At 49.0% G+C, this 11,935-nt stretch overlaps 1 long non-coding RNA gene and 5 other non-coding genes across 13 annotated transcripts in view; all 6 read right to left on the minus strand.

The window, feature by feature from the left end:
* The window catches only part of LOC121453397, a 140,342-nt gene extending 136,553 nt beyond the window's left edge, over positions 1–3,789 (minus strand). For all 8 annotated transcript variants that reach the window (XR_005975006.1, XR_005975002.1, XR_005975003.1 and 5 more), the window contains exons 1-3: positions 3,737–3,789; positions 1,949–2,064; positions 1,528–1,575 (exon numbers count right to left, since the gene is read on the minus strand). This is a non-coding gene — a long non-coding RNA (uncharacterized LOC121453397). The remainder of the gene's footprint in view (positions 1–1,527; positions 1,576–1,948; positions 2,065–3,736) is intronic.
* Positions 1,815–1,893, minus strand: LOC121453849. Its single transcript, XR_005975088.1, has one exon. It is a non-coding gene; the product is annotated as a small nucleolar RNA SNORD115 (small nucleolar RNA).
* A 234-nt stretch (positions 3,790–4,023) lies between the features above and the next one.
* Positions 4,024–4,102, minus strand: LOC121453854. The gene has a single exon (XR_005975089.1). It is a non-coding gene; the product is annotated as a small nucleolar RNA SNORD115 (small nucleolar RNA).
* A 2,118-nt stretch (positions 4,103–6,220) lies between these two features.
* On the minus strand, positions 6,221–6,299 carry LOC121453860. The gene has a single exon (XR_005975090.1). It is a non-coding gene; the product is annotated as a small nucleolar RNA SNORD115 (small nucleolar RNA).
* A 2,121-nt stretch (positions 6,300–8,420) lies between these two features.
* Positions 8,421–8,499, minus strand: LOC121453861. Its single transcript, XR_005975091.1, has one exon. It is a non-coding gene; the product is annotated as a small nucleolar RNA SNORD115 (small nucleolar RNA).
* Positions 8,500–11,828: 3,329 nt separating this feature from the next.
* On the minus strand, positions 11,829–11,907 carry LOC121453862. The gene has a single exon (XR_005975093.1). It is a non-coding gene; the product is annotated as a small nucleolar RNA SNORD115 (small nucleolar RNA).
* Positions 11,908–11,935: the final 28 nt, after the last annotated feature.

An 11,935-nucleotide genomic window follows, 5' to 3' on the forward strand; every position in this document is an offset into this window, starting at 1 on the left:
CTGATCAATGGCCCGAGGACTAGTGCCAACCCTGAGTGATGGCCCCTTTTTAGCCTGCCCAAGCAAAGTTCAGTCACTCAGGAGCATGCTCTTCCCGCTGACTGCTCTGATTGCTAGCATGAGACTGCTGCCGATTGTCAATCAGTAGGAAGGGCTTTGATACCTTGGAATCTTGCCTTTCCAGCATCAGGCATTCAAAGTTCTGAGACCTGGCCTCCACTTGATATGCTACCCATGTGTCTCATTCATCTCTGCCTCCCATCATCCACACACTAATGGAGAAAGAATCCATTCTCTTATGACTGTTTTTGCACCACCAGAGATTGTGCCGGGTCTGGCCTTCTCTGCATCTCTGGGGATATTCCTATTCCTTGGCAGAATGTTGAAGGCAATGTCTTCCAGGGAAGATGGCTATGCATGGGGCTATGCATGATAGGCACGGCCTCTGCTGTGTGCTACAAACTTCTCAAAATCAGACTGCCTTCCTGGCTCCAGCGCCCTGAAGAGACCATCTGTCATGGTAGAGCATCCAGAATTGTCTCCCTTTGTGCCTTGCTGGAAAGGTAGGTCAAGTTCACTAAATCACAGGTAGGGGGCAAGGTTGAGGATGCCCAGGTGCCATTTGATATACTAGTGTTCCCTGTGTTGAATTAGCACTGGGAAAGAACTCTGGACCGCCAAATGTGTCTCGGACATGCCAAATGGCAATTCATCCCGAAAGTCCATTATGGCAAGGCATTCGCTTCGAAAGCCACTGCCAAAGCTGACTAGAACTTCTTTCTCAGGCAGTCCCAATCAGGATCATCAGCTGATGTAGGAGGGTCATCTGTTTATGTGTCACTTTCATTGGTTATTTAAAAAGGAAACTTTCATGGCCTATGTATAGCACAGAAAATCAGGTGGGTGGAGTAGACAGAACAGAATGCTGGGATGGAGGGAAGTGAGGCAAACGCAAAGAAGCTCTGGCCCAAGATGGCCCAAGATGGACACCTCCTGTTGCTATACACATTAATAGAAATGGGTAAATCAAGATGTGAGATTTAGCCGGTAAGAGGCTAGATCTAATGGGCCAAGCAGTGTTTAAATGAAGACAATTTGTGTTTTGTAATTTTGGGTGTAAAGCTAGCCGGGCGGGAGCCGGGCAGGACAAAAAACAGGCCTGCTCTGCTCCAGACTAAGATCGGCCATAATGAAAACAAGAGTCACAGAATGAAATTTCCAGTTCTTCTCTAGGTGTCATGGGAACCGTAGAAGGACCCACCATTATGACTCCTCCTTGTGACCTATTCTGAGGCCCCAGATGGGTGGCTCATGTCCTTGTCCTTTGGAATTTTCCAAGGTTGTCCATTTGGAATGCCATTCTGGACACCGAGGCCTATGGGTTTTCACATTCTAGGAATCAAGGCCAAAACTACTGGATCCTGGGCTTCTAACTTGAGTATCTTCTCTTAGAGTTTCAGAAATATGAACAGGTGAAGGAACAGGGCCTGGAGAGATCAAAGCCTATGGGCTAATCTTTCCACTTACCTGAAGAAAAGTGTGTTGACGTGTGCTCCAAGTCAGCATCCCCAGTCACTGAAAGGCAGAAGAGATGATGGGAACGTGAGCTGGGCTTTGGACATGGAGACTGGCTCAAGAGCAAAGTTTGACATGAGGTGCCATTTGAGGGAGCACTCAGTGTTCTTCTAAGGTCGTGCCCCTGGACCAAATGGGGGTCTTTGATGGGGAGAAACAGCATGGGGATTTTGGCCTGCACCCTGGCCCAAGCGGGCCCCAGGTAGACCAGGAACCCCACTGCCCCCGTCTTTTAGTCTGGGCCTCAGCGTAATCCTATTGAGCATGATTTTTATGTCATCATCTCTCTTCGTGACATTGGTTTGTCATCATTGACCCAGCTCTCGAGAGAGCAAAGCTCCGCCTGGGGTTTGGACAAAGTACCATTGCTTACCAGTGCCGCAAACAGTGTCTTGGAGGTATGTATTCACATGGTTGGCACAAAGGTTCAGCACGATGGATGCCCTGCTCTGATTTGATCAGAAGCCCTTCTGTTCTTGTTAACGGCCCCTTTGGGAAAGAAGAAACGTGTTGTCAGGGCCATCCTCGGCATGCACTTGATGACCAGAAAAGGACTGCTGATGCTGACCAGGGCCCGAGAGCATGATGCCGTGGAGGGGGATCATTGTGCCACGTGAGATATCACTGATCAATGGCCCGAGGACTAGTGCCAACCCTGAGTGATGGCCCCTTTTTAGCCTGCCCAAGCAAAGTTCAGTCACTCAGGAGCATGCTCTTCCCGCTGACTGCTCTGATTGCTAGCATGAGACTGCTGCCGATTGTCAATCAGTAGGAAGGGCTTTGATACCTTGGAATCTTGCCTTTCCAGCATCAGGCATTCAAAGTTCTGAGACCTGGCCTCCACTTGATATGCTACCCATGTGTCTCATTCATCTCTGCCTCCCATCATCCACACACTAATGGAGAAAGAATCCATTCTCTTATGACTGTTTTTGCACCACCAGAGATTGTGCCGGGTCTGGCCTTCTCTGCATCTCTGGGGATATTCCTATTCCTTGGCAGAATGTTGAAGGCAATGTCTTCCAGGGAAGATGGCTATGCATGGGGCTATGCATGATAGGCACGGCCTCTGCTGTGTGCTACAAACTTCTCAAAATCAGACTGCCTTCCTGGCTCCAGCGCCCTGAAGAGACCATCTGTCATGGTAGAGCATCCAGAATTGTCTCCCTTTGTGCCTTGCTGGAAAGGTAGGTCAAGTTCACTAAATCACAGGTAGGGGGCAAGGTTGAGGATGCCCAGGTGCCATTTGATATACTAGTGTTCCCTGTGTTGAATTAGCACTGGGAAAGAACTCTGGACCGCCAAATGTGTCTCGGACATGCCAAATGGCAATTCATCCCGAAAGTCCATTATGGCAAGGCATTCGCTTCGAAAGCCACTGCCAAAGCTGACTAGAACTTCTTTCTCAGGCAGTCCCAATCAGGATCATCAGCTGAGTAGGAGGGTCATCTGTGTATGTGTCACTTTCATTGGTTATTTAAAAAGGAAACTTTCATGGCCTATGTATAGCACAGAAAATCAGGTGGGCGGAGTAGACAGAACAGAATGCTGGGACGGAGGGAAGTGAGGCAAACGCAAAGAAGCTCTGGCCCAAGATGGCCCAAGATGGACACCTCCTGTTGCTATACACATTAATAGAAATGGGTAAATCAAGATGTGAGATTTAGCCGGTAAGAGGCTAGATCTAATGGGCCAAGCAGTGTTTAAATGAAGACAATTTGTGTTTTGTAATTTTGGGTGTAAAGCTAGCCGGGCGGGAGCCGGGCGGGAGCCGGGTAGGACGAAAAACAGGCCTGCTCTGCTCCAGACTAAGATCGGCCATAATGAAAACAAGAGTCACAGAATGAAATTTCCAGTTCTTCTCTAGGTGTCATGGGAACCGTAGAAGGACCCACCATTATGACTCCTCCTTGTGACCTATTCTGAGGCCCCAGATGGGTGGCTCATGTCCTTGTCCTTTGGAATTTTCCAAGGTTGTCCATTTGGAATGCCATTCTGGACACCGAGGCCTATGGGTTTTCACATTCTAGGAATCAAGGCCAAAACTACTGGATCCTGGGCTTCTAACTTGAGTATCTTCTCTTAGAGTTTCAGAAATATGAACAGGTGAAGGAACAGGGCCTGGAGAGATCAAAGCCTATGGGCTAATCTTTCCACTTACCTGAAGAAAAGTGTGTTGACGTGTGCTCCAAGTCAGCATCCCCAGTCACTGAAAGGCAGAAGAGATGATGGGAACGTGAGCTGGGCTTTGGACATGGAGACTGGCTCAAGAGCAAAGTTTGACATGAGGTGCCATTTGAGGGAGCACTCAGTGTTCTTCTAAGGTCGTGCCCCTGGACCAAATGGGGGTCTTTGATGGGGAGAAACAGCATGGGGATTTTGGCCTGCACCCTGGCCCAAGCGGGCCCCAGGTAGACCAGGAACCCCACTGCCCCCGTCTTTTAGTCTGGGCCTCAGCGTAATCCTATTGAGCATGATTTTTATGTCATCATCTCTCTTCGTGACATTGGTTTGTCATCATTGACCCAGCTCTCGAGAGAGCGAAGCTCCGCCTGGGGTTTGGACAAAGTACCATTGCTTACCAGTACCGCAAACAGTGTCTTGGAGGTATGTATTCACATGGTTGGCACAAAGGTTCAGCACGATGGATGCCCTGCTCTGATTTGATCAGAAGCCCTTCTGTTCTTGTTAACAGCCCCCTTGGGAAAGAAGAAACACCGTGTTGTCATCCTCGGCGTGCACTTGATGACCAGAAAAGGACTGCTGATGCTGACCAGGGCCCGAGAGCATGATTCCGTGGAGGGGGATCATTGTGCCACTCGAGATATCCCTGATCAATGGCCCGAGGACTAGTGCCAACACTGAGTGATGGCCCCTTTTTAGCCTGCCCAAGCAAAGTTCAGTCACTCAGGAGCATGCTCTTCCCGCTGACTGCTCTGATTGCTAGCATGAGAGTGCTGCCGATTGTCAATCAGAAGGCAGGGCTTTGATACCTTGGAATCTTGCCTTTCCAGCATCAGGCATTCTAAGGTCTGAGACCTGGCCTCCACTTGACATGCTACCCATGTGTCTCATTCAACTCTGCCTCCCATCATCCACACACTAATGGAGAAAGAATCCATTCTCTTATGACTGTTTTTGCACCACCAGAGATTGTGCTGGGTCTGGCCTTCTCTGCATCTCTGGGGATATTCCTAGTCCTAGGCAGAATGTTGAAGGCAATGTCTTCAAGGGAAGATGGCTATGCATGGGGCTATGCATGATAGGCACGGCCTCTGCTGTGTGCTACAAACTTCTCAAAATCAGACTGCCTTCCTGGCTCCAGCGCCCTGAAGAGACCATCTTTCTTGGTAGAGCATCCAGAATTGTCTCCCTTTTTGCCTTGCTGGAAAGGTAGGTCAAGTTCACTAAATCACAGGTAGAGGAGGCAAGGTTGAGGATGCCCAGGTGCCATTTGATATACTAATGTTCCCTGTGTTGAATTAGCACTGGGAAAGAACTCTGGACCGCCAAATGTGTCCCGGACATGCCAAATGGCAATTCATCCCGAAAGTCCATTATGGCAAGGCATTCGCTTCGAAAGCCACTGCCAAAGCTGATTAGAACTTCTTTTTCAGGCAGTCCCAATCAGGATCATCAGCTGATATAGGAGGGTCATCTGTCTATGTGTCACTTTCATTGGTTATTTAAAAAGGAAACTTTCTTGGCCTATGGATAGCACAGAAAATCAGGTGGGCGGAGTAGACAGAAGAGAATGCTGGGACGGAGGGAAGTGAGGCAAACGCAAAGAAGCTCTGGCCCAAGATGGCCCAAGATGGACACCTCCTGTTGCTATACACATTAATAGAAATGGCTAAATCAAGATGTGAGATTTAGCCGGTAAGAGGCTAGATCTAATGGGCCAAGCAGTGTTTAAATGAAGACAATTTGTGTGTTGCAATTTTTGGTGTAAAGCTAGCCGGGCGGGAGCCGGGCAGGACGAAAAACAGGCCTGCTCTGCTCCAGACTAAGATCAGCCATAATGAAAACAAGAGTCACGGAATTAAATTTCCAGTTCTTCTCTAGGTGTCATGGGAACCGTAGAAGGACCCACCATTATGAGTCCTCCTTGTGACCTATTCTGAGGCCCCAGATCGGTGGCTCATGTCCATGTCCTTTGGAATTTTCCAAGGTTGTCCATTTGGAATGCCATTCTGGACACCGAGGCCTATGGGTTTTCACATTCTAGGAATCAAGGCCAAAACTACTGGATCCTGGGCTTCTAACTTGAGTATCTTCTCTTAGAGTTTCAGAAATATGAACAGGTGAAGGAACAGGGCCTGGAGAGATCAAAGCCTATGGGCTAATCTTTCCACTTACCTGAAGAAAAGTGTGTTGACGTGTGCTCCAAGTCAGCATCCCAGTCACTGAAAGGCAGAAGAGATGATGGGAACGTGAGCTGGGCTTTGGACAAGGAGACTGGCTCAAGAGCAAAGTTTGACATGAGGTGCCATTTGAGGGAGCACTCAGTGTTCTTCTAAGGTCGTGCCCCTGGACCAAATGCGGGTCTCCGATGGGGAGAAACAGCATGGGGATTTTGGCCTGCACCCTGGCCCAAGCGGGCCCCAGGTAGACCAGGAACCCCACTGCCCCCGTCCTTTAGTATGGGCCTCAGCGTAATCCTATTGAGCATGATTTTTATGTCATCATCTCTCTTCGTGACATTGGTTTGTCATCATTGACCCAGCTCTCGAGAGAGCAAAGCTCCGCCTGGGGTTTGGACAAAGTACCATTGCTTACCAGTACCGCAAACAGTGTCTTGGAGGTATGTATTCACATGGTTGGCACAAAGGTTCAGCACGATGGATGCCCTGCTCTGATTTGATCAGAAGCCCTTCTGTTCTTGTTAACGGCCCCTTTGGGAAAGAAGAAACGTGTTGTCAGGGCCATCCACGGCATGCACTTGATGACCAGAAAAGGACTGCTGATGCTGACCAGGGCCCGAGAGCATGATTCCGTGGAGGGGGATCTTTGTGGCACTCGAGATATCCCTGATCAATGGCCCGAGGACTAGTGCCAACCCTGAGTGATGGCCCCTTTTTAGCCTGCCCAAGCAAAGTTCAGTCACTCAGGAGCATGCTCTTCCCGCTGACTGCTCTGATTGCTAGCATGAGAGTGCTGCCGATTGTCAATCAGAAGGCAGGGCTTTGATACCTTGGAATCTTGCCTTTCCAGCATCAGGCATTCTAAGGTCTGAGACCTGGCCTCCACTTGACATGCTACCCATGTGTCTCATTCAACTCTGCCTCCCATCATCCACACACTAATGGAGAAAGAATCCATTCTCTTATGACTGTTTTTCCACCACCAGAGATTGTGCTGGGTCTGGCCTTCTCTGCATCTCTGGGGATATTCCTAGTCCTAGGCAGAATGTTGAAGGCAATGTCTTCCAGGGAAGATGGCTATGCATGGGTCTATGCATGATAGTCACTGCCTCTGCTGTGTGCTACAAACTTCTCAAAATCAGACTGCCTTCCTGGCTCCAGCGCCCTGAAGAGACCATCTTTCTTGGTAGAGCATCCAGAATTGTCTCCCTTTTTGCCTTGCTGGGAAGGTAGGTCAAGTTCACTAAATCACAGGTAGAGGAGGCAAGGTTGAGGATGCCCAGGTGCCATTTGATATACTAGTGTTCCCTGTGTTGAATTAGCACTGGGAAAGAACTCTGGACCGCCAAATGTGTCCCGGACATGCCAAATGGCAATTCATCCCGAAAGTCCATTATGGCAAGGCATTCGCTTCGAAAGCCACTGCCAAAGCTGATTAGAACTTCTTTTTCAGGCAGTCCCAATCAGGATCATCAGCTGATATAGGAGGGTCATCTGTCTATGTGTCACTTTCATTGGTTATTTAAAAAGGAAACTTTCTTGGCCTATGGATAGCACAGAAAATCAGGTGGGCGGAGTAGACAGAAGAGAATGCTGGGACGGAGGGAAGTGAGGCAAACGCAAAGAAGCTCTGGCCCAAGATGGCCCAAGATGGACACCTCCTGTTGCTATACACATTAATAGAAATGGGTAAATCAAGATGTGAGATTTAGCCGGTAAGAGGCTAGATCTAATGGGCCAAGCAGTGTTTAAATGAAGACAATTTGTGTGTTGCAATTTTTGGTGTAAAGCTAGCCGGGCGGGAGCCGGGCAGGACGAAAAACAGGCCTGCTCTGCTCCAGACTAAGATCAGCCATAATGAAAACAAGAGTCACGGAATTAAATTTCCAGTTCTTCTCTAGGTGTCATGGGAACCGTAGAAGGACCCACCATTATGAGTCCTCCTTGTGACCTATTCTGAGGCCCCAGATCGGTGGCTCATGTCCATGTCCTTTGGAATTTTCCAAGGTTGTCCATTTGGAATGCCATTCTGGACACCGAGGCCTATGGGTTTTCACATTCTAGGAATCAAGGCCAAAACTACTGGATCCTGGGCTTCTAACTTGAGTATCTTCTCTTAGAGTTTCAGATAATGAACAGGTGAAGGAACAGGGCCTGGAGAGATCAAAGCCTATGGGCTAATCTTTCCACTTACCTGAAGAAAAGTGTGTTGACGTGTGCTCCAAGTCAGCATCCCCAGTCACTGAAAGGCAGAAGAGATGATGGGAACGTGAGCTGGGCTTTGGACAAGGAGACTGGCTCAAGAGCAAAGTTTGACATGAGGTGCCATTTGAGGGAGCACTCAGTGTTCTTCTAAGGTCGTGCCCCTGGACCAAATGCGGGTCTCCGATGGGGAGAAACAGCATGGGGATTTTGGCCTGCACCCTGGCCCAAGCGGGCCCCAGGTAGACCAGGAACCCCACTGCCCCCGTCCTTTAGTATGGGCCTCAGCGTAATCCTATTGAGCATGATTTTTATGTCATCATCTCTCTTCGTGACATTGGTTTGTCATCATTGACCCAGCTCTCGAGAGAGCTGAGCTCTGCCTGGGGTTTGGAAAAAGTACCATTGCTTACCAGTACCGCAAACAGTGTCTTGGAGGTATGTATTCACATGGTTGGCACAAAGGTTCAGCACGATGGATGCCCTGCTCTGATTTGATCAGAAGCCCTTCTGTTCTTGTTAACGGCCCCTTTGGGAAAGAAGAAACGTGTTGTCAGGGCCATCCTCGGCATGCACTTGATGACCAGAAAAGGACTGCTGATGCTGACCAGGGCCCGAGAGCATGATTCCGTGGAGGGGGATCTTTGTGCCACTCGAGATATCCCTGATCAATGGCCCGAGGACTAGTGCCAACCCTGAGTGATGGCCCCTTTTTAGCCTGCCCAAGCAAAGTTCAGTCACTCAGGAGCATGCTCTTCCCGCTGACTGCTCTGATTGCTAGCATGAGACTGCTGCCGATTGTCAATCAGTAGGCAGGGCTTTGATACCTTGGAATCTTGCCTTTCCAGCATCAGGCATTCTAAGGTCTGAGACCTGGCCTCCACTTGACATGCTACCCATGTGTCTCATTCAACTCTGCCTCCCATCATCCACACATTAATGGAGAAAGAATCCATTCTCTTATGACTGTTTTTGCACCACCAGAGATTGTGCTGGGTCTGGCCTTCTCTGCATCTCTAGGGATATTCCTAGTCCTAGGCAGAATGTTGAAGGCAATGTCTTCAAGGGAAGATGGCTATGCATGGGGCTATGCATGATAGGCACGGCCTCTGCTGTGTGCTACAAACTTCTCAAAATCAGACTGCCTTCCTGGCTCCAGCGCCCTGAAGAGACCATCTGTCATGGTAGAGCATCCAGAATTGTCTCCCTTTTTGCCTTGCTGGAAAGGCAGGTCAAGTTCACTAAATCACAGGTAGAGGTGGCAAGGTTGAGGATGCCCAGGTGCCATTTGATATACTAGTGTTCCCTGTGTTGAATTAGCACTGGGAAAGAACTCTGGACCGCCAAATGTGTCCCGGACATGCCAAATGGCAATTCATCCCGAAACTCCATTATGGCATGGCATTCGCTTTGAAAGCCACTGCCAAAGCTGACTAGAACTTCTTTCTCGGGCAGTCCCAATCAGGATCATCAGCTGATGTAGGAGGGTCATCTGTCTATGTGTCACTTTCATTGGTTATTTAAAAAGGAAACTTTCTTGGCCTATGGATAGCACAGAAAATCAGGTGGGTGGAGTAGACAGAACAGAATGCTGGGACGGAGGGAAGTGAGGCAAACACAAAGAAGCTCTGGCCCAAGATGGCCCAAGATGGACACCTCCTGTTGCTATACACATTAATAGAAATGTGGATGCCCTGCTCTGATTTGATCAGAAGCCCTTCTGTTCTTGTTAACAGCCCCCTTGGGAAAGAAGAAACACCGTGTTGTCATCCTCGGCGGGCACTTGATGACCAGAAACGGACTGCTGATGCTGACCAGGGCCCGAGAGCATGATTCCGTGGAGGGGGATCATTGTGCCACTCGAGATATCCCTGATCAATGGCCCAAGGACTAGTGCCAACCCTGAGTGATGGCCCCTTTTTAGCCTGCCCAAGCAAAGTTCAGTCACTCAGGAGCATGCTCTTCCCGCTGACTGCTCTGATTGCTAGCATGAGACTGCTGCCGATTGTCAATCAGTAGGCAGGGCTTTGATACCTTGGAATCTTGCCTTTCCAGCATCAGGCATTCTAAGGTCTGAGACCTGGCCTCAACTTGACATGCTACCCATGTGTCTCATTCAACTCTGCCTCCCATCATCCACACACTAATGGTGAAAGAATCTATTCTCTTATGACTGTTTTTGCACCACCAGAGATTGTACTGGGTCTGGCCTTCTCTGCATCTCTGGGGATATTCCTAGTCCTAGGCAGAATGTTGAAGGCAATGTCTTCAAGGGAAGATGGCTATGCATGGGGCTATGCATGATTGGCACGGCCTCTGCTGTGTGCTACAAACTTCTCAAAATCAGACTGCCTTCCTGGCTCCAGCGCCCTGAAGAGACCATCTTTCTTGGTAGAGCATCCAGAATTGTCTCCCTTTTTGCCTTGCTGGAAAGGTAGGTCAAGTTCACTAAATCACAGGTAGAGGAGGCAAGGTTGAGGATGCCCAGGTGCCATTTGATATACTAATGTTCCCTGTGTTGAATTAGCACTGGGAAAGAACTCTGGACCGCCAAATGTTTCCCGGACATGCCAAATGGCAATTCATCCCGAAAGTCCATTATGGCAAGGCATTCGCTTCGAAAGCCACTGCCAAAGCTGATTAGAACTTCTTTTTCAGGCAGTCCCAATCAGGATCATCAGCTGATATAGGAGGGTCATCTGTCTATGTGTCACTTTCATTGGTTATTTAAAAAGGAAACTTTCTTGGCCTATGGATAGCACAGAAAATCAGGTGGGCTGAGTAGACAGAAGAGAATGCTGGGACGGAGGGAAGTGAGGCAAACGCAAAGAAGCTCTGGCCCAAGATGGCCCAAGATGGACACCTCCTGTTGCTATACACATTAATAGAAATGGCTAAATCAAGATGTGAGATTTAGCCAGTAAGAGGCTAGATCTAATGGGCCAAGCAGTGTTTAAATGAAGACAATTTGTGTGTTGCAATTTTTGGTGTAAAGCTAGCAGGGCGGGAGCCGGGCAGGACGAAAAACAGGCCTGCTCTGCTCCAGACTAAGATCAGCCATAATGAAAACAAGAGTCAAGGAATTAAATTTCCAGTTCTTCTCTAGGTGTCATGGGAACCGTAGAAGGACCCACCATTATGAGTCCTCCTTGTGACCTATTCTGAGGCCCCAGATCGGTGGCTCATGTCCATGTCCTTTGGAATTTTCCAAGGTTGTCCATTTGGAATGCCATTCTGGACACCGAGGCCTATGGGTTTTCACATTCTAGGAATCAAGGCCAAAACTACTGGATCCTGGGCTTCTAACTTGAGTATCTTCTCTTAGAGTTTCAGAAATATGAACAGGTGAAGGAACAGGGCCTGGAGAGATCAAAGCCTATGGGCTAATCTTTCCACTTACCTGAAGAAAAGTGTGTTGACGTGTGCTCCAAGTCAGCATCCCCAGTCCCTGAAAGGCAGAAGAGATGATGGGAACGTGAGCTGGGCTTTGGACATGGAGACTGGCTCAAGAGCAAAGTTTGACATGAGGTGCCATTTGAGGGAGCACTCAGTGTTCTTCTAAGGTCGTGCCCCTGGACCAAATGCGGGTCTGCGATGGGGAGAAACAGCATGGGGATTTTGGCCTGCACCCTGGCCCAAGCGGGCCCCAGGTAGACCAGGAACCCCACTGCCCCCGTCTTTTAGTCTGGGCCTCAGCGTAATCCTATTGAGCATGATTTTTATGTCATCATCTCTCTTCGTGACATTGGTTTGTCATCATTGACCCAGCTCTCGAGAGAGCAAAGCTCCGCCTG

This window comes from Microtus oregoni, unplaced genomic scaffold (genome assembly GCF_018167655.1).
Source record: "Microtus oregoni isolate MIOR12 unplaced genomic scaffold, Mior012 000000F_ref0000247, whole genome shotgun sequence".
Lineage (NCBI taxonomy): Eukaryota > Metazoa > Chordata > Mammalia > Rodentia > Cricetidae > Microtus > Microtus oregoni.